Genomic DNA, 26,694 nt, shown 5'->3' with positions numbered 1-26,694 from the left:
CATAAGGTAAATGTGGTTGCACTAGAGAAAGCTCGACTTGGGTGGCACTATGATATCCCAGTGATAATGGAGGAGGTTTGTAATTAAGTCATATTATTAACTTCTCCATCATCAATCATCATGCAAGCGTTATTAACATGAATGCAACAACTAACATGCAACATACTGATGTAGTAACAAACATCAAGCTTTTGAAGAGAACAATGATAGCATGCGAAACATGGCAATACCAAGTACTAGCAAACTTACCAGTGCAACAGAATTATCATAACATCGATACTTCTAACATGAAACTAAACTAGACAGAGGCATGATATTGTTAGTAACAATGGTAAACTAGTATGTCAACATATTTCATGAAAGCACAAGCATGCAAGACAGATAACAAAATCAGATAGCACGAATGAAATAATAGCAGACGGAACAAACAAGAAGCTACTACAACTAAACACACACACACGAGGTGCAAGCAAAGTCAACGTGCAAGTTCGGGGCTCCCGATAAGAGGTTGGCTTGCCTGGGGTCGAGAAATACTCTGGAAAAAGTGCGGAACAATCGCGGAAAGATTTGCCGGAAATAGTTGTCTCTCGGAGGGGGCTATTTACGTGCAAGGGAAAAGTGGTCATTTTCACTGTGTGAAAACATAATGAAAATGATACCAATGGAAAGAGTTCGACGAGATGAAGAAGTGAGCGTTGGTTTCACCTCAATCGAAGTTATGGTTGTCGAGATACGAAGGGTTGAAGCTCAGGGACCTATCAGTGAAAAAGTTTCAGCAAACAGGCCACTGGAGGAAAAACCGAACGTGCCTTTCCCAGAAATACGCTTTCTAGAGAGGAAAGCACACTCTGGCCTGAAGAGGAAGCAAACACTACAAAAAAATACACTTCCGTGATGATACGTGTTTGTCACAGTAGGTCGTGTTTTTTGTCATGCATGTACATCCATGACGATTTTATGACAGAATCAAGATAGTCATACCTGTGTTGTCGTAGAAGTGTTCCATGACATTACAAAAATTATCATCACGGAAGTGTGCACTTCCATGGCGATAAATCGTGCGTCACAGAAGTGATTTCGTCAAGGGTGACCGACATGTGGCATCCACCGTAACGGAACGCCGTTAAGCTATCGGGTCGGGTTTTGGATCTGATAACCCGTTAACAGCCCCGACCAATGGGGATTTTCCACGTGTAAAATCATCATTGGCGTGAGGAAACACGTGTCGGCTCATCGTTGGGACAGATGTCATCCACTCATTGGACAGAAGGCGCCTATGATACGTCGACACGTGGCACGGCCCAACAGAGGCCCATTCCTGTGAAAAGGCCGGCCCGTTTGACTTGGTCAAAAGGTGGCAGGTCGGCCCATGGAAAGCATGTTAACGGCCTGTTCGCATATAGCCCATTTACAACCCGCTAACCCAAGGCCTATTACGCCCTATCCGAATTAGGCCCAGTAGCGTCATCTGGGCCATCCAATATGATTCCAGCCCGTTTTCACTTTTAGCCCATGTATGGCCCATGACGTCTTTTGGCCCATATGAGGCCCTGTGTAACTCTTGGCCTATTAACGGTCTGTGGTTAAATTGGCCCGTAATGAATAGTGTATCACTTTACACCCATTAACGACCAGTGGTGAAACTGGCCCGTAATGAACAGTGTATCACTTTATACCCATTAACGGCCCGTTATTCCATTGGGTCGTTTCCAGCCCATGTTATCTTTCGGCCTTCTCAGAGCCTATTTATTCTTGGGCTCATTTCCAGCATTCGTTTACTTACGGACCGTTACTGTCATTTTCTGCTTGTGGGCCAAATTCAGCCCGTGGTTACAGTCGGCATGTTTGTGGTTCGTTAATACATTGGGCCATTTTCATAGCGTCATCAAATATGGCCTATTAACGATGACCCGTTATGGTTGGCCCATGAATGGACGATTCCAACTCTAGCCCGTTTACGGCCATAATGCGGCCTGTTATTGGCCCATGTTTGGCCAATCGATCATACGGCCCGTATAAGGCCCATTGATGATACGGCCCGTAGAAGGCCCATTGTTTCTACGGCCCGTAGAAAGCCCATTGTTTCTACGGCCCGTAGAAGGCCTAATGTTTCTATGGCCCGTAGAAGGACCACTGTTTCTACGGCCCGTAGAAGGCCCGCTATTTCTATGGCCCGTAGGAGGCCCAGTGTCACTACAGTAAATATTAGCCCATGGTTATTGTGGCCTAGTTTTAAGAAATAGGTTATTGCAGCCACTAGAAAACCGCCAAAAGAGAACTGCACTGACTACAAGTAAACAAATAAACAAGACAACAAGGAAATAAATAAGCAAGCAACTTATGCTAGGCTATCACGGCTATTACACATATTACATCCACTGGGCATCAAAGTTCGCCACCAGTGCAAATATAGGGAACAAAGCAGCATATAAACGTCGTAGCAAAACAAGTCCAAAACTGAAACCACTTCAGAAGAGTTCAAGAAAGAATATCCTGGGTACCCATAATGCTGGCAAGATGCTTAGCAAGCTTATTAACTTTCTCTTGTTTGGCGCTTAAATCCTCCAGCGCTTGCTGTTGCACAAGAAAGTACGCATCTGAATTCTACAGGGACTTCCTCGGTCCTTCGGCTTCTTGCCGTAGCACAGCTGACTGATGCCTTTCAGCTTATAGCTGAGACTGAAGAAGCCGAAGTGATTCAGGCAGCGAGTTCGAAGAGCTTGTGCCAGCGGTACTGGCCAGTAACTCGAACACTACATCAGCGCAGAACTGTGGGGTTATCTCACTGTCTACAATATCGTTTTTATCACATTTCTTGGAGACCAACAGGCTTGTCTCACTATCTTGAACCTGATCTGCATTACTTTCTCTACCATTGCATAGTGGGGTGCTCTTCTCCAATATTCTGTTTGCATACTACAAGAGAAACAAGCAGACACATCACAAGTTTAGCTTGTAGTATACGAAACTCATTTTGGTAAACCGGTTCAGTAGTAAGGTGGACAGGATAACAGCATGAAACAAACATATATCTATGTACTATGGTCACTATATTGTCCATATCATTCTAGTTTATGTTCCCTAATCAAGATAGAGACACAGTTCAACTCATATATTTTTAAGACACAGCAGCATAGACAGAATATAAGTGTGAGAAACTACACAGCATTGGCAGCACTTGTAATGTGCATCACATGAGAACATAACTGTTTATACAACTTAAACTGAAATCAATATAGAGTAAGAAGTTAGAACAACAATCTAGTTAAAGAAATAGGTTTAAAGCATACATGTTGCACCATTGGATTTTCAATTGGATCCTTCAAATTCGAAAGAATTTGGTATGAGTAAATACAGTGATGCAACAGCAAAGGAGTATGGACCATAGCTACATAATCTGACCTAAGAACAGTTGCTCTTCTGCTTTAAACGTGGAGTTTGGGTTAGCTGTGGTGGTCTTTGTGCTTTGGGCACTGCAGTAGCTTTACAAACTGCTCGTGTGGGGGTACTCTGTGGTGGACATGGCGCTTTGTCAACTATAAGTGGGTTACTATCCGCTGGGGTTGCGGTTAGATGGGTTGTAGCTGGTTCTCTGCCCAACGGTGTAAGTGTGCAATCTGGAAGAGTCTCGATTATGTGTGGTGGGGCTAGTTTGTGGGCCAGTATAACCATGGTTCTATCTGCATCGATGGGTAGCATTGTCTTTTGTGAAGAACGGGTTTTTGCTCCCTTAGATACTGCCATCACCCCCTCCAATTCAAATGGCTGATAAATAAGAAAAGAAATTGAACGTACAGACATTGTATGATAGACAGATGTGGTAATTCACATATATGTTGTCTAACCAAACAGGACAGCATGACACAGTTTCACATATATGATGCCTAACTAAACAGGATAGCATGACACAATTTCAGATATATGATGGATAACTTAACAGGATATAATGGCATAATTCAACATATGATGAGTACCTCAACAGGATGACATGACAAAACTATATGATGTCTTTCTAAAATAGGTTGGGATGAAATAATTCACATACATGTTGTCTAAGTATACAGGATGGCATGATATAATTGACATAATTGATTCATATACTAAGCGGGTGGCACTCGCATGTATGATCTCTAAACTAAGCAGATAGAATTCAATATTGTGCATATGATGTCTAAACTAGGCAATGCAAGACACCATATGCATCATATGAGAAATATAAACATTGCAACTTAGAGCATACACCTCAGGTGGGATATAGGACTGGTCATCTGTCTCTGAATCCTCCTCTGAGGAGCTCCCTGTAACCATCGAGATATATGCTTCAACAGGTACCATTGCCTGCTCTGAAGACCTTGTTTTCACTCCAGATTTTTCCATAACCGGCTCAAATGGCTGATACACATGAAGAGTAGTTCAATATACACAGATTGTCGACAAATGGAATATGTAATGAAAAAAAGATGGCATGAGATAATTCACATATATGATGCCTGGCTCCATGGCGGTGCATAATTCACATATATGATAACTGGCTGAAAAACATCGCATTGCATAATTCACATATCTGATATAGAAAGCAAACAGGAGGCATTCACACAAAGCATGTCTAATCTAAGTAGATGGCATGGCAATGCAAGACACCATATGCGTGATATGAGCAATATAACCCAGCCAAGTTAGAGCATGCACCTCGGGGGGGGGGGATACGACTGGTCGTCTCTCTCTGAATCCTCCTCTGAGGAGCTATCTATAACCAGCAAGAAATCTGCATCGACAGGTAGCACTGACTGCTCAGAAGACCTTGTTTTCACTCCAGATTTTCCCATGACCGACTCAAATAGCTGATGCACAGGAAGAGTAGATGAATGTATAAACATTGTTAACAAATGGAATACATTATACGATGACTGGATAAACAGGATGGCATTGCATGATTCACGTATACGATGCCTGGCTAAAGAAGATGGCATTGCATAATTCCCATATACTCCCTCCATTCCTAAATATTTGTCTTTTTAGAGATTTCAAATGGACTACCACATACGGATGTATATAGACACATTTTAGAGTGTAGATTCACTCATTTTGTTCTGTATGTAGTCACTTGTTGAAATCTCTAAAAAGACAAATATTTAGGAATGGTGGGAGTATGATATAGAAACCAAAAAGGTGGCATTCACCCAAAGCAAATCTAAACTAAGCTGATGACATATAAGATGTATAATATAAGCAATGCAAGGCGCCATATGCATGATATGACCAACATCAGCATGCCAGGTTAGAGCAAACACCTCAGGTGGTAAACAGGCATGGTCGGCTCCTTCTGAATCTCCATCTGAACAGTTATCTTCCTCTGTAATACAATCTGGAAATGCAGGAGGGGGGCACTTCTCCCACCATGGAGCGGCGTCTGCATGACATTATATTCGCACGCAACAGTCTTCTCTTTTTCTCTACATGTTCAGTACGATTGCGTACAATATCTGACAAGCATAATAAAAAAATAGTTAGATTTTGTAAGGCCTAAGGGGTGCATGCAAAAATCAAGACTGATGGTAGCAAACGAGTGGATGGATCCAAAACTAATGATAGCAGGTAGATTATATCTTCAGTTTAAAAAGATAGGCAATGGATCATCTATTGTTTGTTGCCCACCCAACATGAACCACATAGAAGACCCCAGATGAACCAGATAGTAGACAGATACTATTTGTTGCTGGCTCGATATGAGACCCATGGGCAATTCAAAACTCAAGATTGAACGATAAAGTAGCAGGTAATAATAACCGATGTATAATGTAAGCAAACACGAAAGACTGCGACCTCTCTTCCGGAACTGTGTAGTCCTTAGGTTCATCTGCTCAGTCGATGATGGTAATGCAGTTGGCGTGGCTGCCGGCAACGGGGAAGATAATCTGAGGCGGCGAAAGGAAGTCTGCAGGGGGGGATCTCTACTGTAGTGAACGCTTTTGTCGATGGTGCACCTCAGGTGGGGTGGATGACGGCACGGCAGGAGCAGGACATAACACATAGATTTTTCTTTGACGCCTATCTGAAAATGAAGTAAATCTCTAAGGGCTCCTTAGAATTGTAGGATTCTATAAACGCAAGGACAGGAAAACACAGGAATAGGATAGGAATGCACATGCAAAACAGAGCATTTGGAAACATAGGATTTCAGTCAACCTGGGTGTTTGGCTCACATGAATTGGAAGAACAGAGGAATGGAGAAACAAAGTGATGCGACGAGTGTACAACCACTTTGGCATAGCCTTGTGGACCTCAGCATCATTGGGTTGGACGTGGAGGATTGTGATGATGCTGGTGTGACTGTCGGAGGCGGGGAAGAAGATCCGAGGCCTCTGGAAACGGCGCCGAGGGTACTGCTCCGCTGTGATGGACGGTTCCGTCATTGGAGCAGCTCCACTAAGGTGTACGGCGACGAGGCTGAAGCATGACAAGACAGACAATGTTAATCTGAAGTGGGACCCTAATATCATCTGCAATAGATGATGTAAAATACATCACCAAAAAGTGCTAGATGTAAAATGTATCAGCCATGCCACGGCCGCTCTGACAGATGTTGTAAGTACTGTTCACTCTGAACTTAACTAAAGAAAATGAACTTCACAGTCGAAACTGAATTTTAGTGTCGAAACTGACTGAACTAGTAACAGAGCATTGCAATAGATGTTTAGGGCATTCGAGAACTAGTAGCAGAGAAGCAGTGATCTAGATCAACAGATGCTCGAGCAGGGAACGCACTAGCAGAGAGCAAGTCGTGCAGTAGCACCGCTAGCGAGTGCTAAAGCAGCAACTCCTGTAGCTGCCAGAGGTCGTGCAGCAGCAGCAGCGCAAGAGAGAGCAAGAGCAGAGCAGCAGCACGAACGAAAGCAGGAGCAGTCCAGCAGCGCGACCGGCAGCAAGAACAGAGTCGCAGCGCGAGCGAGAGCCGGAGCAGCTACAACTAGTGCCGTTGTGGAAGTCGCCGCTGAGGAAGCAACGACATGGGGGAGAGACGCCATGGATGATGTGGCCGGTGACGGCGCTGTCGATGGAGACACGCCATGTCTGCTCGGTATCGAGCACCGGCAGCCCTGTGAGATCGAATAAAAGATAAAATGCATCGGTGAGTGCAGAACCTCCATGGTGGCGCCGAGTTGGCCTCGGCTTCATCGGAGGAATTGGTGAGGGTGCTGCGGTTCCGGTGGGTCAGGTCAAGACGGCGATGTGGGGATTGAGGTGGTGTGATAGACGAGGCGAACATCGGGGCAGCTCCTTGGAGGTGGAGGACGGGGCGGCTGATCCAGCAGGACGACGAGATCGACAACGGATCCTCATCCGGTGCGGTGGATGAGGGACGGCAAGCTGTTGCGGTGGACGACGTAGTCGGGGAAGAGTCTCCTGCTGGGCGGCGGTCGGGAGGCCGGCGGAGGAGCGTGGGGTTTCGTGGGTTTTGGCGGCCTCGGTGTACGAATGGGGGGTGAAGGGGGAGGGGGAGCCAAGCTTAGGGACGCGCTTGTCCGAAATGTAGGGTAAGTTACCAGCGTACCCCCACCGGTTTTGACACCGTGATGTGGAGCTTCATTTTCGGCTGAGGGGCAGAAGGGGGATTTCGCGTGTCTGGGCTGCGGGAGCGATTTCGAATGAGGAGGGAGTTCTCACGCGTGTCCAAATTTCGGGATAACAAGGCGCGGCACGGGTTGAAGAAGCGGGAGTTTCAAAGCAGGTGAGACAAAAGATACTCGAGCTTGAAAATTTCGGGATAACAAGGTGCGGATTCCTTGTTCGGAAGAACAAACTTAACGTGTAAAAAAACAATTCATACAAGACACAAGAGAGTCATGTCCCCTTTTACTATATTGCTATAGATGCCATTGAAAAAACTACAAGAAAAATGTAAAAAAAATCAGGAGAACAAGATTACCCTGCACAGTACCAAATCGATTCACACTTCCCTCAACAACAACAAAAACAAATCAATTCCCACCAAAGAAAGAGTAATGTCCCTTTTTATATGATTACAGATGCCATGATCTCGAATTTCAATTTTTGAATCCATGTTATGTTGAATTCGAATATATCGTTAGGTGACCTTGCGGTTTATAATTGATGTAGTCGTACATTTTGATCTTCCATCATATATGAACATTTTACTCCACCATGTGAACATATATATTGTCGTCTACCATATGGACTAAATTTGAATCAATTTTCCTTATTTGAATACGATTGTTGTCAAGTTATACAATAATTTAAATATTATCTTGATAACAAAAAGCATACATATAGAAGTAATCATATTTCACTATGAACTACATGTACCATACGCTCTCCAATTCAAATATTTGTATTCATTTTATGTTGAATTCAAATCATTAGTACACTATTGGTCTAGGTAGCGAGATGCTTGGGATAATCTAAACCCTGTTTTCATACGTATAATTTTTTTGGCTGAATTGGGACAAGTTTTGGTATAAGCCTCTTGCAAAACCAGAGATTCTCTCAACAAGCCTCGTGGTTTCGAGAGGGAACATGTCACCTTTGTGTGCGAAACGATATACGCTGCCTCCCGCTGATTTTATTTACAGAGGCAACATAGAACTATATGAGTACCCTGTTAAAATTTTGGAATTATTTCGGGGTCATTTGGCCTTTTTATACATTAATTGAGTTTCTGGACTTTTAATGTGCATAATCTAAATATGAATTGCATGCACATGCTCCGGTGCACCAAAGTGGGTTGAAAAATCACATGTGTGTCCTTGGTTGAATTTCTAGGTCCCATGGAAGAAATGAGAATGAAATTCAAACATCTGGGCGTCATGACTCGGCCGAGAACATTGAGAAACTTTGATTTTAATTCATGTAAATCCAAAACTCGCCTGGAAATCATGAAACTTGGCATGGTGTCATGTCATGGCACTAACATGTTGTGGTAAAAAATTGGACCGATTTGGAAGCTCGTGGTTCTAAGTGGGAACGTGCCACCTTTGAGTGTGAAATGATATACGCTGCCCCCCCTTGAGTTTCTTAACAAAGGCAACATAGAACTACATTAGTGCCTTGTTAAATTTTGGAATTATTCTGGGTTCGTTTGTCATTTTATATACATTAATTGAGTTTCTGCTCATTTAATGTGCATAAGTCAAATTTGAACTACAAGCACATGCTCTCGTGCACCAAAGTTGGTTAAAAAATCACATTTGTGTCCTCTGGTGAATTTCTAGGTCCCATGCAAGAAATGAGAATAAAATTAAAACATCTGGGCATCGTGGCTCGGCCGAGAACATTGAGAAACTTGGTTTTAAAATTCTTGTAAATCCAAAACACATCTGAAAATCATGAAACTTGGCATGGATGTCATGTCATGGTACTACCATGTTTTGGTAAAAAAAATTGGCCAAATTGGAACAGCTTTTGGTATAAGCTTTTGCAAACTGAAGCTTCTCTCAAGAAGGCTCGTGGTTTTGAGAGGGAACGTGCCACCTTTGAGTGTGAAACGATACACATTGTCCCCCTTGAGTTTATTTACAAAGGAAACATAGAACTACATGAGTGCCCTGTTAAATTTTGGAATTATTCCGGCTTCGTTTGGCCTTATTTACACATTAATTGAGTTTTTGGTCATTTAATGTGCATAATTCAAATTTGAACTACAAGCACATGCTCCCGTGCACCAAAGTTGGTTGAAAAATCACATTTGTGTCCTCAGGTGAATTTCTACTCCCTCCTTCCATCTATGTAGGTCCTAATGCGTTTTTCGAGGCTAACTTTGACCAAACATTAGAGTAATAATATATGACAGGCAACTTACACAAAGCATACCTTCAATTTTGTATGTCAAAGGAGCTTCCAATAATATAATTTTCATAGTATACATCTCATGTGCTATTAATCTTGTCAATAGTCAAAGGCTGTCTTGAAAAACACATTAGGCCCTATATAGATGGAAGGAGGGTGTAGGTCCCATGCAAAAAAATGAGAATAAAATCCAAACATCTGGGCATCGTGGCTCGGTCGAGAACATTGAGAAACTTGGTTTTAAAATCATGAAACTTGGCATGGTGTCATGTCATGGTAGTACCATGCCATGGTAAAAAAATTGGCCGAATAGGAACAAATTTTGGTATAAGCTTCTTGCAAATCGGAGCTTCTCTCTAGAAGGCTCTTGGTTCTGGGAGGGAACGTGTCACCTTTGTGTGCATAATTCAAATTTGAAATAGAAGCACATGTTCCAGTGCACCAAAGTTGGTTGAAAAATCACATGTGTGTCCTCGGGTAAATTTCTAGGTTCCATGCAAGAAATGGGAATGAAATTCAAAAATTCTGGGCGTCGTGGCTGGTTGGAAACATTGAGAAACTTAGTTTTTCAATTCCTGTTAATCCAAAACACGCATGGAAATAATGAAACTTGGCTTGGTGCCATGACATGGCACCAACATGATGTGGTAAATTTGCACGCCGATTTGCGAAGGCGCACAAATTAACAATCAACAAAGTCATTTTGGAACAAATGCTGTCATGTTACAATCAGAAACACATGTATTATTGAAACCATGGGCGTTCTACTTACTAGTACCATTTACGTGCCGCCACGCGTCCCCATTTTTTATTATCTAGGAGGCTCCATGCATGGTAGCTATTTGAGTACGAGAGGCGTGCGATCAGACCCCTGCGCGTGCTTACCGGGAGGAGAGCCCTTTGACCTCCATCTACCGTCCACCTCTCTCCCAAGGTCTCCATTAATGGCGCCCGAGCCTCTGTTTAATGGTGTGGCTATGTCTCACTCGACTGAGATTTAAGAGAGAAAAAAGAAAATCTGAAAGCACGGATCTTGATGTAAGATCTGACGGACCTATATAGCATCTACTGCGACTTATAGCAAGACTGATGAATATATATAAGGACGATTAAATTTTTTTTGATCAAAGAAGGGCTTGCCCCTTCCGATTTTCATCACTGAAAACCACCACAATTCACAAGAAGATCAGCACAACTCCAGCCTAACACGAAGGACTAAAAGCTACCAAATTGAAATCGCAACATCCCAAGATGCCAACAAAGGCCAAACATCCGCGCTAGAACCCAACATTTCACAACCGACGACACAATCCACATCCTAAACCGATTATTACATCAAAAGAGACCAGGAAACTAGTCTTCGCGGCGAGCGGCGATGAGCTCTTTCGTGTCCTCAAGACGCTGCTTGAGAACATCCATGGATTCCTCCACCAGCCTTTGGCGCTCATTGCGGAGCATGTCATTCTTGTCCATAAGTTTCTTCAACAAGGCACTGGTCTCCTCCTGCAGGTCTGCACTTTGGACGATCTTCTCCCTCAGTAGGCCGCGCTCGGCCCGGAGCATCTCATTGCCCTCCCTTAGTTGCCGGATGATGTCGGTAGCCTGTTCAAACGAGGCTATCATGTCGTCCTACAACCTCGCCGAGCTGGAGATCTGATCCATCTGGCTATGGACGATGGCATGCATGCGCCTGTAATAGTCGTCGCCTGCCCGTGAGAAATTTTCCCAGGCCGCCGCGGCGCGGCGGGACATCTCTGCTGCATTCGTGGCGTGGCGGGACATCTCTGCTGCTTCCGCGGTGCGGCCGGACCAATCTGCTGCATCGACGGTGCGGCGGGACCTCCGTGCTGCTTCAGCGGCGTGGCGGGACCTCTGTGCTACTACTTCCGCGTGGCGGGACATGTCAGTTGCTCTCGCAGCGAGGTGGGACATCTCTCGTGCTTCCGCTTCCATGCTCGCCTCTCCCTGGTGGCAATCTCTCGACCCAGAACTCACGTTCGCTATGGCAGACGCAAGGGAAGGATGCTGAATGACTTGTTTGTTTTTGTGGATGAGGAGGTGAGGAGGAATGTGCAGTCATCTTGGCATACTAGTATTTATAACCGAGTACTAATACGCTCCTAAGTGGGAAACCGTTTAGGTTGTGATCGGTGTGAACAGGTTTGCAATTAAATATAGCATGGAGTAATTTGGAATGTGACGAGATGCAAGCTCAAAATTTATTGACGGTTCTAGTTTCGAAGTGCGGCACTATTCCCGGATGGAGTACTTCTTTTTCTACTCCCTCCTTTCCGGTTTTATAGGGCTTATCTCAAAATTTTAGTTTTTCCATTTTATAAGGCTCAATTTGGTTGTCCCCAACACATGTTCAGATTCCAAGGTGCATTAAATCATTGCATGCAAGTATTAAGAGAAAATTGACCAATGCATGTACTTTATGCATGCATGCATTGCAATTAATGCATTAAACCTATCTCTCAGGACTTCTCGCACGCACCATCGTGCCACCCACAAAAACTTGTACTCTGAGTTTAGTAGTATGTTATACAGGAAGAGAAGAGGTGCACGCACGCACTCGTCCTCTCACACACGCGTCTGTTTTTTCTCGAAAAGGAGGATGATGACCCCCGGCCTCTGCATCTGGGAGTCACACATGCAAATTATTGATATATATATAGAGGGCAGTGCTTTGATGTGTCGCGTCAACTCGTACATCAACGAGAAGTTTGATTATCCTCTCCCTCACGGACTTAACTGCACCTGCCTTTGGCTGTATGACAGGTTGGCCACACACCTGTAGGGCCCACCTGTCATACACGCAAAGGCAGGAGCGTCCATCTCTCGCCCATGAGCGTGGTGGCTGGCAATACTAGGAGAAGCTTTCACTACACGCTCTCCCTCCCGCACGTGGTGGACATGCAGCAGTTCAATCGGTATTAGATGGCCAGAAGCGTACTGTAGTACTCCTCCAGTGCAGTAGTATTCCATCATTGTTCGATTTCTCGAAGAGGTGAAGAGCCAAGCGCGGCCCGGACGCTCGTGTGGCATTTTCATGTGTATAGTAGTCTAGGATAGCGTGTACCGTGCTTGTAAGCTTAAAATCGTTGGGGCCGGCTCCATGCTATGTGGCCGTCTCGAAGTTTTTAAAAAATAAATTAAAATAGTCTTCTGGCCCTACCCGAAAACTGCCGCGCGTACTGCCCGGGAAAAGCCCCGCCCTCAACTTTTAACTACGTGAAAATAGTTCGAGCTTGTTCATTCTATATAAATGCAGTACTTACTGTATGTTTATTCACCCGTGGGTTGTTTAATGAATGGAGGGGCGGGGAGCACAAGTGAACAATACTGTAGTACTACTAGTAGTAAGTAGGAGTCGTACAGTAGTCACCTTAAATAGAGAGTTTCTTTTCTTTAATGCCACGTACACAAATTGAAACGCTCGTTGTGGAGAGAAAAAAGATAGTCACTCCACTATATATGGACGCAGGGGCCTGAGCGCTTGCTTTACTAGGGTTGCTCTCTTATCTCTCATCCTCTCCAGATATAAACAAGACAGCGGTAGCGACATTTTCTCTCTGCTCACCGCTGGTCATAGATCCGGTCGGATCCCTTCGGCCAGTGTGTGTAGAGGACTAAAAGGTGCATCGTTCACGCGGTCATCGCCGCCGAGGGAGGAAACCCACAGCTGCCGGAGGGGCCTGATCCTCTGCCCGTGTCGTTCTCTCCGACACATGGCCGACTCGGGAGGTCCTCCAACCCTTCTTCCTCCCTGCCGTATTGTTCGCAGATCCGACCTGCCGCCGCCGACATCCCGTCGACCCTCAGGTATAAGTTCTTCAAAAGCGGCCTTGCTCTACTGCCCCAGCTCCCCACGTGTCTGCATGTGCATCTTTTTCTACTCCCATCAGCTCTTCCAAAGCCACCTAAATTTTTAGTATTACTAGAGGTAAAGCTACTTCATGCATTCGAATCTAGGGCTTTGTTCAACCAACAAAGAAAGGGGGGAAAGTTGTAGCATGAATCTAGGACTTGATTCAAAGAGGAAATAATATGGTGAAAGTAGTAGAGACCGGATACCCAACCGGTCTCTTGGTTGAAAAGGGAAATAATGGGAAAATGCAGTACAGACTGGATAAGGAACAGATCTATTATTGGTTGAAAAAAGGATAGAAAGTGGCGGCTGGTGGACAAGTCAACAGAGTATGTCCAGGATTAGATTTGCTGACATCACATAGTAAAAGGTCTCCAGGATTAGATTTACTGCCCTCACATAGTAAAAGGTCCCAGGATTAGATTTGCTGACCTCACATAGTAAAAGGTCTCTAGGATTAGATTTGCTGCCCTCACATAGTAAATGGTCTCCAGGATTAGATTTGCTGCCCTCACATAGTAAAAGGTCTCCAGGATTAGATTTGCTACCCTCACATAGTACAATGGCACTCCTGCTATTTTCCCCAATATGATAAGTAAGTTGCTCCTTTACGCTGCTGAGTGTCCTGGTGTCCCCACGGTCCCATACCCTTAAACCAACTCTTTAGCTGCTGTTGATTTACTGTGTGTGGTAAACAAGCAATTCCACCATTAAAGTAATCCCATATTTGTGGAATCTCATCGTTGATCGTAATGCTTCTGGTAACATGAAGCATTGCTGACGTTTTAAAATTTCTACTGTCCTTGCGTGATTGCCATGAACATAATTAAGATGCTTCTTTTCATTTTGTATATGTTCGTATATTCTTATTGACCAGCAACTGTTTACTTTCTATCTTTTTGTGCAGATAGGGATATCCATTTCACCTTGTTGCTATTGTGACCTTTTGGTGAACTGCACAAAACACTTTTTTTGGAATGAGTTTCTTGTGCAGTTCAACTAAAATGTCACGTGGGCAACATCTCTCAATTTTGGTGGAACTGCACAAAATGGTGATTGGAGTTTCCAAAATCTCCGTCAAGTTCTGCTGGTAATCTCGTGCAACATTTTATTAGCCTTTGCAAGATGGAGCCGTCACTGTCACCACAATGGCACTTTATTTTAGTGGAACTGCACAAAAGGATAAGAAAATTACAGTTGCACCATACATGAGCCGGACAGCCAACCTTAATGTTCCTCAATTTTAGTGCAACTACTAAAGAAGAACCTGCCAGCTCACAAGAGCAAGTACTTCTTGCTAGCTGAATGATGCAATCTTTGCTTCATTTCAGGTGAACTACAGAAAAAGGCACATGAATTGAATCATGGAACTCCAGGCAGACCTCATCCAAGTACAGCTGGAGGTTGAGTTCAAGGAGGCCGCTATTAAAGCGAAATCATGCTCTCCTCTCTCCTTGTTTGTGATGTGCAAACATGTTGTGCAAACATGAATACTCAAATGCAGATGTTGTGACGGTCAAGAGCATTCGCCAAGTTCTTCGATTTTATGACATGGCTAGCCAAGATGGATTTAATCCTGATATTCACTTTATCAAAAGTCTCTAATGGGTTGGTTCTGAATCTCGCAAGCTTGGAATCAGTGAGATGTGTAGCCATCTTTGTTGTACTTATTATTTGGATCTTATTTGTTGGTTCTGAATCTTGCAAGCAGGGAATCAATGAGATGTGTAGGCATCTTTGTTGTACTTATTATTTGGATCTTATTTGTTGGTTCTGAATCTTGCAAGGTGGGAAACACAGCATGATGATGCAGAGGACAACAACCATAACAAATAGTTCAAACTTGGTAGTATTATCTTTGTGAAAGTGCGACAAATGTGCTGATCGTGTGCGTCCTGAGAATAATAATTCTAATTGTTGTGCATGTTGATCTTGTGGCACTGATAGAACGAGCAAATGCATTGCTTGTTTTAAGTACAAATTTCTATTAAAGCTAATTCAATTTAAGTAAAGTGACCACTAACTCCTGTTATTACAGTACCAATACAGACCCGCTCGTGAACCGACGTGTGGACGAGGGTGCATCTTCTGCCGGGCGTGCAGCGGATGTGGGAGGGGTAGTAACTGTTGTCGCATGTACACACTCAGCTTACTGTTGAATCTAGTTCTAGTTCCCCAAGAGCTGAAAAGCGAACTGTTGCCGCCGCCTACATACTCGTTCACTCGAAGAGACTCCAATGGCGATCCGAGGGGTGAGCCTGCTGGATATGGACTTTAGCAAGGAGTTCCCCTTTGAGTTCGCCGTTCAGTCCTATGGCTGCACCAAATTGAATGTGATGTACACCAACGATACGGACTCGGTGAAGCTCTGCCTTGCCTCAGTCCTATGGCAGCACCAGGTTCTGGAGCATTTGCCTGTTTCATCGGCAGCGCCGACTGCACCTTCGCTACGGTGGAGAGAAGGAAGAATGCGACGATTCGGCCATCTGGTGCAACAAGCTTGTCGACACCCAGAAGCAATACAAGATCATCAGCAATGGGCAGGAGAAGGACTCCGTGGTTGACCTAGCTAAGACCATCATCGACCCCTGATACGCCAACATGAAAGAAGACGACCTGAACACGTGGGAGGTACCTCTGAATCTAGCCTACATAACCTATGCGACCAAGGTCACATACGCATGCTACGACATGTACAGGCAGATCTTGGACATGAGGGCGTGTCTGCTTCCTGTAACCGACGAGTACACGGACAGCCGCAGCGTCATGATCAAGCGTGCCAGGAAGGTCTAGATGTTGTACTTTATCTCTTTATAAGCACCTTTATCATCTGAGTGTTTCATGCATTAGCCTATGTGTCGTAATTATCTGTTTTGTCTGAAATATTTCTTTTAAGAACTCATTAACCTGATTGCTTTTTTAGTGGCTATTTGCTTATGTATGTAAACTAGTTCACTTGTCCGTAAAAAAAACTAGTTCACTCGGCTGCCGTGCTTTGAATCTCCTTCCTCCCAACATATTCCCCTCCTCAGGTGGACCCAGCAGGTCTCTGAATTTTCTCCCACTTTCTTTTTCGATGTAAATTGAGTTTTCTCCCACATTCTTTTTCGATGTAAACTGAGTTTTCTCCCAGTACTTTCCCCTAGAACCAACTTAACTGTCCCACGTCTAGCCTAAAAAATAATAATACCCCACGTACTATTAACTTATCAAATTAAAATGATATTTTATTTCGTAAGTTGAAAGTTCTTACAAAATAATAATAATAATTGTTTATATATAACTTGGCAAGTTAGCTCCTAGTGATTGTGTACATAAGCTTGCAAAGATTTTACTGACGTGCAATCATGTGTTTATGTTTTTATAAGATTTCTTTGTCTAGCCCAACATGATATTTTCACCCAGCCCAGCAAGTCCGCGGATTTTGAGAAAAATGCAAATGGGATTTAAACGGGCTGCATAGATGCTACATCATTGTTTCACCCAGCCCACCAAATGGACTAAAAAACAAATGGACTGACAGCTGGGTCCACGGCCACAACCCAGTTTTTTTGTGATTTGCCAAGTAAGTCGCTTTGTCAGGCCTGTTGGGCTGCAAATCTTTCAAGACGAGGAGAGCTTTCATTCGGCTGGCCGAGAAAATGGCCCATCAGTAATGAGAAATGGGTTGTACATTTTTAAAGCACCTCAAACCGGCAATTAGTTTCAAATATCTTTTTTTTCATTTTGAGATTTTAAATTACATTAATTTTTATGTGTGGAGAATTTGTTGGATTTTATATTGATATACATTTATTTTTAAAATCAGTTTGAATGTGATTCAAAATTTCGGGATTAAAAACAGTTTGGACTGCACCGAAATATGCAAAATTTCGTATAATTTTTTAACCGTGGCCACAATATGGGCTATAATGCTAACAAAAAGAATATGGGCTCCAAAAAAACCTTAAGAATTAGCAAATGGGCTGTATGTTGTTTTTCACAGATTTGAGGGTTTCCTAAAAGAAGGTTGACGCACAAGCAGTGACTATTGGATGTCCATCGAACGGCCGTCGTGCTTCTTCAATCTCTGCTCTTCTTGCTGCAGCCGCTCAAACAAGCGCCGGCGGGAGGACTGCCTGCTCCCTCCTCCCCGTGGCCGGCTGTGCTGCCATGCAGGCCTCACCGCCCCACCGTACTCCCATCGCTGGCCTAGCCATCCCTCTACTCACCCACACTTGTTGTTATTCTCCGGCGACGACAGACGAACCAGTAAACCCTCGTACAGTCGTACTCCCCTCTGCGTGGGAAATAACTGCCGAGTCTTCCCTTCCTCTGTGTCGTTCCCTTCCTAGGCCTCGCCGTCACCCACCGCCCTGGTGCTCTTGGCGCGGCCTAGTCAACGTGGTCAACGACCTACATGCATCTGAAGTGGATTGTACGTGGAGTGGCCGACATCTGGGTCCACGGCCGCACGCAAGGAAATGCCTCCTTATTACGCGCAAAATAATGATTCCTCCACCTGACACCAGGGACCCACCAAAAGGGCCTCTGTATTTCGCGAAAAAAACGTTACCGCCGCTAACAGCTCAGACCCATCAGCTATATCGTCGCATGCAAGGAAGTGCCTCCTTATTACGCACAAAAAAATGAATACTCCCCCTGTTAGCTGGGACCCAGTATAGTGGCAGGCTGACTTGTGGGCCCACTAAGTTGACGGGGACGGAGGGCTTTGTCAACTTAGTCAATATATGCACGATTCTAGCTCCAGTGACCGTACGATGTCCATCCAACGGCCATAGTGCTTCTTCAACCCCTGGACTTCTTGCTCGACCCGCCCAAACCAGCGCCGGTCATGCCCCATGCTCCTGCCTCCCGTGGCCGGCTGCGATGCGGCGGAGGCCTCACCGCCCCCTACTACTCCCACCGCTGGCCAGGGCATCCCTCTACTCACCCACACCCCCTGTTATTCTGCGGCAACAGCAGCCTCACACCACAGCGAACATGTGAACCCTCGTACTCCTCTACGCGTGGGCATCCACTGCCGCGTCTTCCCCGGCTCCGCGTCGTCCCCTTCCTAGGCCTCACCATCATCCACCGCCCTGGTGCTCTTGGCGTGGCGTGGTCAACGTGGTCAAGGAACGGCTTCCATCGGACGTGGACTGTACGTGGAGAGGCTGACAGCTGGGTCCACTGTCGCAGCAAGGAAGTGCCTCCTTATTATGTGCAAAATAATTATTCCGCCACCTGACAGCGGGGACCCACCGGACGGGCCACCGTATTTCTCGAAAAAAACGTTTCCCCCCTGACTGCTAGGACCCACCAGCTACACCTTCGCACGCAAGGAAGTGCGTCCGGGCAAAAAAACAAAACGAATCGCCCCCTGACTGCTAGGACCCACCAGCTACATCTTCGCACGCAAGGAAGTGCCTGACAGTCAGGACCCACCTGGTCGAAGTGTACGTAGCATTGTCATTCTGGTCGCGAACGTGTACGTATATGTATACTGGTCGATGTAGAGGTGTGCACGTGTCATAGTAGAGGCGCGCACGTAGCATGTACACGTACGTATAGCGGCCAGGGTGCAAGAAAGAAAATACAACCACGTACATACATACGGGCAGGGTCTCAAACGCCTACTCGCGCATACGTACGGCCAGGGCTCGTGTACATGGCTGGGTCCGAACGGAGTGTCGGATTTCGGGTTCCGGCAGACCCTTGAGGTTCGAACACTGGGATGCGCACGGAGATCTCTCCCCTACCGATCTACGTCCAATCTCCTCGCGTGATCTAAGATGGAAACAACGAACAACACAAGGGACACGAGGTTTATAATAGTTCGGGCCACCGTTGTGGTGTAATACCCTACTCCAGTGTGTGGTGTGGTGGATTGCCTCAGGGGCTGATGATGAACAGTACAAGGGAAGAACAGCCTCGCGAGAGGTGTTCTTGAGCAGGTGCGACGAACTGCTAGGGTGAGTTTAGTCGCCTATCTCTCTCTGCTAGGGCTCTACCAGATTTCTAGATCTCTCTCTCTCGATCCTTGTCCCTCTCTCTCTATTCTGTGTGGCTAGTTCTATTTATAGAGGCCCTGGGCCTCTCCCCAAATAATGAGCGGGAAGGGCGCCAACACTTGGCCATTTTGAAGGGGAACATATAGTACGAGTTATCCTGACCAAAGGTGGTCTTCGGCTCCCAAAAGTACTGGCGATGACGACGTCTTGGGCTCCACGGTGACCTCCATCCTGCCGCTCTGCTGGTCTTGGTCTCGTTCCACCGGAATGGTAACCTTTGCCCGATGCCTTGGCCTATGCTTGCCCCCTTTGCACCAAAGGGGAAACAAGGACATTGCGCAGGCCGGCGCCCGCCTGGCGCCCGCCTAGTCTCGAACATCATGGCTTGCGTCACGGGCTCCTCGCGAGGTACCCCCGCTTGATCTCTCCGCCTCCTCGCGAGCCTGCCTGACGAGGCTGCCTCTGAGGAAGCTTCCTGTCCTCCGCCCCGCGAGTCTTGGCCCCTCATGAGGGTCTTGAGCTTGAGCTGATGAAGATTGGCTGCGCTGGGCCCCCACTTGAGCCACACCGCAGGCCGCAGGCAGGCAAGTCTAGGGACCCCCGTTCCAAGAACGCCAACTGTAGCCCCCGAGCCCAAGGCGCGCCCGGGCTTGGCCTAGCAAGGAAGCGAAAAGGCAAGCGCGAAGCACCGCGGGCCCCAATAGCCTGCAGCCTTGGGCACCGCGTGGCGATTGATTGGACGTGGGCATCTGTGCTTGCCAATGATGCCTTGTTACGCGCCCGACTAAGCAGACCCGTAGTTCCACACAGTTGTTCCTCCTTTCCACTGCTCGCCCGCCTCCTACCTTTCCTTCTTCTTTGAGCTCCAGCCTCCGCCGCCAATTCGGCTCGAATTTTTCCTCCTCTTCACCGCCATGGCGCCGACGAAGAAAGGAAGGGGAAAGAAGCCCGCGCCTTGGCCCCGCATACCTCCGGCGGCGACCCCCGCCGTCGCCCGGTCGATCATACTCAATCCTGAAGCTTTGGACAAGGTCCGCTCCGCCCTTGCAACTATCTTCAACGAGTGCGGCAGGACCACAGCCTGGCCTGCGTCCCATGCCTCCCTTGATAGGATCGTCACAGAGGTCCGATTCTTCGTCGATGCCCTATGGGCGGGTCTGGTTCCCCCCTTTTCCGCCTTCTTCAACGCGGTGCTCTCCCATTATCATATCTGCATGATGCACCTCGGGCCGGAGTCCATTACTCTTCTGGCTATCTTTGCTTTTGTTTGTGAGGTGATGACAGGCATTCGTCCTTCTGTGGCCCTGCTGCGCCACTTCTTTTCCTTGTGCCTAAGCGATCCCACTCAGTGCTCAAGGTGTGTGAGCTTCCTAGCCGTGCTAGAGATGGCCGCTTCGGGGATCGACTTCGGCCTTCCTCCTTCTGAGGCCAGGTTTAGAGAGCGGTGGTTATACATGGACGTTGGAGTGCCCAACCCTCTGCTCCCGCACCCGACCTCACCTGCTGTTCCTCACGCGGGTTGAGACCATCAGGTGCTCATGAGCCCCCGGCTCGCCTTCGTCTGGCACCGCTTCCAGAGTTTGAGGGCACTCAACGTGACAGCGCCCAAGGTGGTGAAGGAGTTCCTCCAATGTCGCATTGCTCCTATTTAGCGCCACTCTCGCCGGATGTGGGACTTTGCGAGGCATGGAGACCGCATGCGGCTTCAGGAGAAGGACTTGGCGCCTGAAGTGCTGCAAATAGTGCTCAGGGTCTTGACTGGCGATCCTTCCCCAGGCAGCCTTCGGAGTAATGGTGTCCTCTTGTATCTTTGCTCCGGCAGGGCCGATTTTGTGAGGCAGATGCCCGGCTTCGACGAGTGGGGACTGCGCCTGGCTAGCCTCACGGGGCCCCGCGAGAACCCAGCCACCGTGGTTGCTTCTCCTGCCGCCCACAGCGGTCCTTCCTCGGGCGTCAGGGCAGGGAGTCGAGAAACGGCGAGAGTTGAGGCGCCCGATGTCGAGGTGCTGATGCCGCGAGAAGCCTCGAAGGCGGCATCTCCCGAGGCCCGCCCTGGAGCGGCGGCAGGTGCGGAGTTGCGGCCTGTGGTTCCTGAGGCCGGGGCTCCTAAGCCCCTAGCCGTTCCTTGCGAGGCGACGCCTGACGGCGCCCCCAGGCTGACTCCTCCAGTGCTGATCATCTTGACGCTTCTTCCACACCAGGGGCCGACCCCTACGCCGGGCGCTTAGGTCGGTTCCGCGTAGACTTCGAGGCCCTCCGCAAGAGGAAGCAGGCCTTGGGTGGCAACGACCGCCCTTGCCGCTTGTTGAAGCGCATGAAGTTCTTTGCCACGGACGACTGAGTCTTCTTCTTTCCTTGCTTGTTTGCTTTGCCATCCCTGCGACTGATTGTGGCCCTTTCAGGTCCTGCCCTGCAGAACCCGCCGAGCCAGCCCGGGAGCCATCCCCCCAAGCTTCATCTTCTCCACTGGCCTTGGGCTCGTTGAGCTCGAGCGACACCCCTGCTGCCAGACTAGTTGATGGAGTGGTCTGTTCCATAGGGCGCCTCGAGCCTGCGCGCCCGCTGTCCTTTCTTCATGAGTCCTCCTGGGCACATCCGGCTTGCCCCGTGTTCCTCCTCTAATCATTGATGGTGAATGGCTGAAGTCTGTCTTTGGCTCCTCCTCCATGGGTGGACCGACGCCAGGCCGGATTCCCAGAGAGGTCCGTTCGGCGATGGCTAGGGCGCCAGCCCCTAGCCCCGCGCTGGGAGGGGGCCTGCCGCCTCGGGACCCTCCGCACGCTCTGGTGGAAGAGGGTGATGCGGAAGACGTGCTCCGGCGCGCTCAGGAGCGATGCGCCCTTCGCGAAGAGTTCCTCCAGAGGGCGGCGGATGCGGTGAGCTGGATCGGGGCAGTGCTTGCTGACGAGGATGCGTGCCTCGAGGCCGAAGGTTTGCGCCTTGACAAGGAGAGGCGCAAACTAAAGGTAGCCATCGCCCTCGCGCGTCACCAACATGATCTCGAAAATGCGAAGGCTGAGGCGTCGCTGGCAGCTTCGCGGGAGGCATGTTCCCAGGCCGTCGAGGAGGCTCGGGAAGCAGACCGACGGTGCAAGGATGCGGAGGAGCCCGCATGGGAGCTCCTGGCCTGGGGCAACTCCCTGGAGCAGCAAGAGGAACTGCACCAGGCGACCCTTGAGTCGATGGAGGGGGCCCCTGTTGATCGAGCGGAGCTTCTGAAGCACGAGGAGGCGCTGACGCTGGAGGCTGCTGAGCGCAACCTTGATCTTGAGCGGTTGGAGACGAGGGAGCGCCTGGTGGCTCGGGCAGAGGATGATGTTGCCGCGCGCGAAGCCCGGGCTCAGGAAGAAGTCGATCGTCGCGTGGCGGAAGCTCGCTCGGCCTTCGAGCGCGAATACGAGACGAGGTTGGGGCTGATCAGGGCCGAGCCTGAGGGCAGGACCATGGCCCTCAGGGCCAAACTGGCTGAAGTGACGTGTCGTGCGGACTCCTCTGCAGCCGCCCTCAGCACTGCACAGGCAGAGATGTCCTCTTCCCGGGCCGAGCAGCTTCTTCTCCAACAGAGGGTTGATGATGCCGAGGCCATCGCGCAGCGGAATGAGGACGAGATCCATCGGCGGAGGGTTCTGGAGCGTGAGCATGCCCCCATGCTTCAGACGCTCAGAGAAAGGGCCAACACAGCTTTGGGCAACATCTGCGAGGCTGCTGCTAAGGAGCCGCATGAGGTCAACTACGCCGACAACCTCCAGTTTTTCACCGATGTGGTGACACTTCTGGAGAACTGCTCCGAAAGGTCCCGTTGGCTTGTCGAAGAGAGGAGCCGAGCCTTGCTCGGGCATGCATTGTCCCGTGTCTTCAGCTATCTGCCGGACAGGGACCCCCACTTTGACTTCGACGCTGCCATCGCACCCGTGCCCATAGCCCTCCGGGGTGCCCTGGCACGATGTGTGGAGGGAAATGTGGACGCCCTTGTCAGGGCCTTTGCGTTTGATGATGATGTCATGGTCGTGGCCGCTAATGAAGGCGGTGTTGTGGACGAGCATGGCGCTGATGGAGATGCTGGTGGCGGCGGCAATGTCAATGACGCCAGCAATGCCTCCAAGGATGCCCAAGAAGACGCGGTGAGTGATATGTCCAACTGACCGCATGTCACTGCTGTTTATCCTGCACGAAGAAGGTTCGGGCTTGGCCTTGAATAATGTAAGAGCATTTTGGGAGGGGTAGCCCCTCATGTAAAGGTTTGCAATTAGTACCCTGGTAAGTATAATGTTGCGTGTGAACTTAGCAGCTGGCCTGGTGATGAGTCAGCTGACTTGTGTACCTTCCGACCCTGACGAGTCCTGAGCAGGCCTGCGGGGGCCGCCGTACCTCGGCTGTCGCCTGATTAACTTGTAGATTCCGCGATGAGGACCTCCGGAGAGGGTGCGGCAACAGCGGTCCCGGCTATAAAACGTGCCTGGCCTGGGCCCGGCTCGCGAGGGGGGGGGGCAGTCGACGCTAACTTTGGACACAAAGCCGAAACCAGAACGTGAGAGATTGCTCGAACAAGACTAAACACCCCTTCCCCCGAACACACGCAAGCATCATGCTCAAATCCAACTTAAATCCAAATCGAAGAACTTGTCAACAAGGAATGGCAAAAGCAAAAGGCCGCGTCCGGCACCTAGTCTAGTCTTCGACGTCTTCTCACTAGCGCGGAGCTAAGTGCTGCTACTTGGCGTGGGCGGGAGCCCCCGAGGCCCGAGGGCGGCTCTCCGGAGACTCCGGGGCATGTACAGCCCCACTCATTATTACGTGAGAGTGTCACGGGCGGCGAGCTTCACAGGCACTGGGCCTTCTTCACAGGTACCAGCCTTGCTTCATATCGCCAGATGAGGGCCCCGCCTTGCGCCACACCCTGCCGCCATCGACGGCGACCGGAAACCAGGACGACACCAATGAGGCAGAGCGGTCACCAGTGGTTCCCCCGACGACCACGGGTCCCCTGCTGGGGGCAGGCCCTGGGGCACCTCCCCGGCAGCGGGCCTACCTCCTGAGAACGCCTTGCTCCGACCGTCGCGGGTACAAACCCGAATCTCGGCCCCTCTCCTGCAGCCCCCTGCGTCCTCCTCCCGAGGGGTATGAGGCTGCAGGATTGGGGCAGCCACCTACTGCGGAGACCTGTATCTCCTGCGACCCATGGTTAGCATAAGCTTGCTCCTGAGGGATGAGTGGTACTCGATAGTTGCCACCGCCGGTGCGGTTGTCGAGGCTCTCCTAGGGTTCCCAAAAGACTCAGCTTCTGGCGTCTCCTCACCCTAGTCTGGCCTGAGGAATGAGCCAAGATCTTCTTCCAGCGCGCACCCCTGATCCACCATGCGGGGCACATAAGCTTCTGGGGCCACCGCCTCGTGCGCCACTTCGTGGCACCCTGTATGCCATGCAGCCTGGCTTGGAGCGCCATCTTGGGGGTGATGGCGCGGCGGTCCGCCGAGGCTGAAGGCCGCGTCGTGCACCCCTTCGCTGGCCTGAGAGGGGGCTGGCGTGACTTGTCACCCGGTGCCGGCGGAGATGTTGGCGCTGGACGGGCCCTGGAGTCCTCTGGAAGTCGCGTGCATGCGCATGATGCCACCATGCGGCCCGCCTTGGGTATGGGGTGGCAGCTGGAGGCAGAAAGGAGGTGTTCCTGAGGCGGCGGCGTCCAGGAGCTCAGCTACTCGCTCCAACAACACGTCACGGCTGCCCTCCAGCAGCCAGCACCGTAGCAGCTCTTGGGCCACCGTGAGCGCGGCCCTGGAATTCGCTTGCTCCTGTCGGGTGTACAGCGTTGTGGCCACGGTGTGGTCTAAGGCCCTTGCTGTGGCCCGCACCTGCCGTGGTGTGAGGGCAGGCGGCGTCTGGCCGCGTCGCCCGCGCCTCGTAGCGCCCTGCGGAGTGCGGGCTGCCTGAGGCGCAAGGTTGAGGTTGCCCTGGGTTGGTGCCACAGCGTGGGCGGGCCACGCTGCCCAGCGGTCGGCATTGGCTGTCGGGTCGCTTGACATCTGAACGGCGAGGCGATGGAACATGATGTGGAGGAAGAAGGGTTCCGGCGCACCCCTACCTGGCGCGCCAAATGTCGGATTTCAGGTTCCGGCAGACCCTTGAGGTTCGAACACTGGGGTGCGCGCGGAGATCTCTCCCCTACCGATCTACGTCCAATCTCCTCGCGTGATCTAAGCTGGAAACAATGAACAACACAAGGGACACGAGGTTTATACTGGTTCGGGCCACCGTTGTGGTGTAATACCCTACTCCAGTGTGTGGTGTGGTGGATTGCCTCAGGGGCTGATGATGAACAGTACAAGGGAAGAACAGCCTCGCGAGAGGTGTTCTAGAGTTGGTGCGATGAACTGCTAGGGTGAGTTCAGTCGCCTCTCTCTCTACTAGGGCTCTACCAGATTTCTAGATCTCTCTCTCTCTCTCGATCCTTGTCCCTCTCCCTCTATTCTGTGTGGCTTGTTCTATTTATAGAGGCCATGGGCCTCTCCCCAAATAATGAGCGGGAAGGGCGCCAACACTTGGCCATTTCAAAGGGGAACATATAGTATGAGTTATCCTGACCAAAGGTGGTCTTCGGTTGCCAAAAGTACTGGCGATGCTGCCGTCTTGGGCTCCATGGTGACCTCCGTCTTGCCGCTCTGCTGGTCTTGGTCTCGTTGCACCGGAATGGTAACCTTTGCCCGATGCCTTGGCCTGTGCTTGCCCCCTTTGCACCAAAGGGGAAACAATGACACTGCGCAGGCCGGCGCCCGCCTAGCGCCCACCTGGTCTCGAACGTCATGGCTTGCGTCACGGGCTCCTCGCGAGGTACCCCCGCCTTGATCTCTCCACCTCCTCGTGAGCCTGCCTGACGAGGCTGCCTCTAAGGAAGCTTCCTGTCGTCGGCCCTGTGAGGCTTGGCCCCTCGCGAGGGTCTTGAGCTTGAGCTGATGAAGATAGGCCGCGCTGGGCCCCCACTTGAGCCACGCCGTAGGCCGCAGGCAGGCAAGTCTAGGGACCCCCGTTCCC

The 26,694-nt window shown here is 49.4% G+C and overlaps 1 pseudogene; it reads left to right on the top strand.

Moving 5' to 3' along the window:
* The first annotated feature begins 22,382 nt into the window (after positions 1 to 22,382).
* LOC147979794 (uncharacterized) lies at positions 22,383 to 23,589 on the top strand (annotated as a pseudogene).
* The last annotated feature ends 3,105 nt before the right edge of the window (positions 23,590 to 26,694 follow it).

This window comes from Triticum urartu, chromosome 3A (genome assembly GCF_056163025.1).
Source record: "Triticum urartu cultivar PI428250 chromosome 3A, HENAU_Tu73, whole genome shotgun sequence".
In the NCBI taxonomy this organism is placed as follows: Eukaryota; Viridiplantae; Streptophyta; class Magnoliopsida; order Poales; family Poaceae; genus Triticum; species Triticum urartu.
This window is presented reverse-complemented; position numbering and strand designations above follow the sequence as displayed.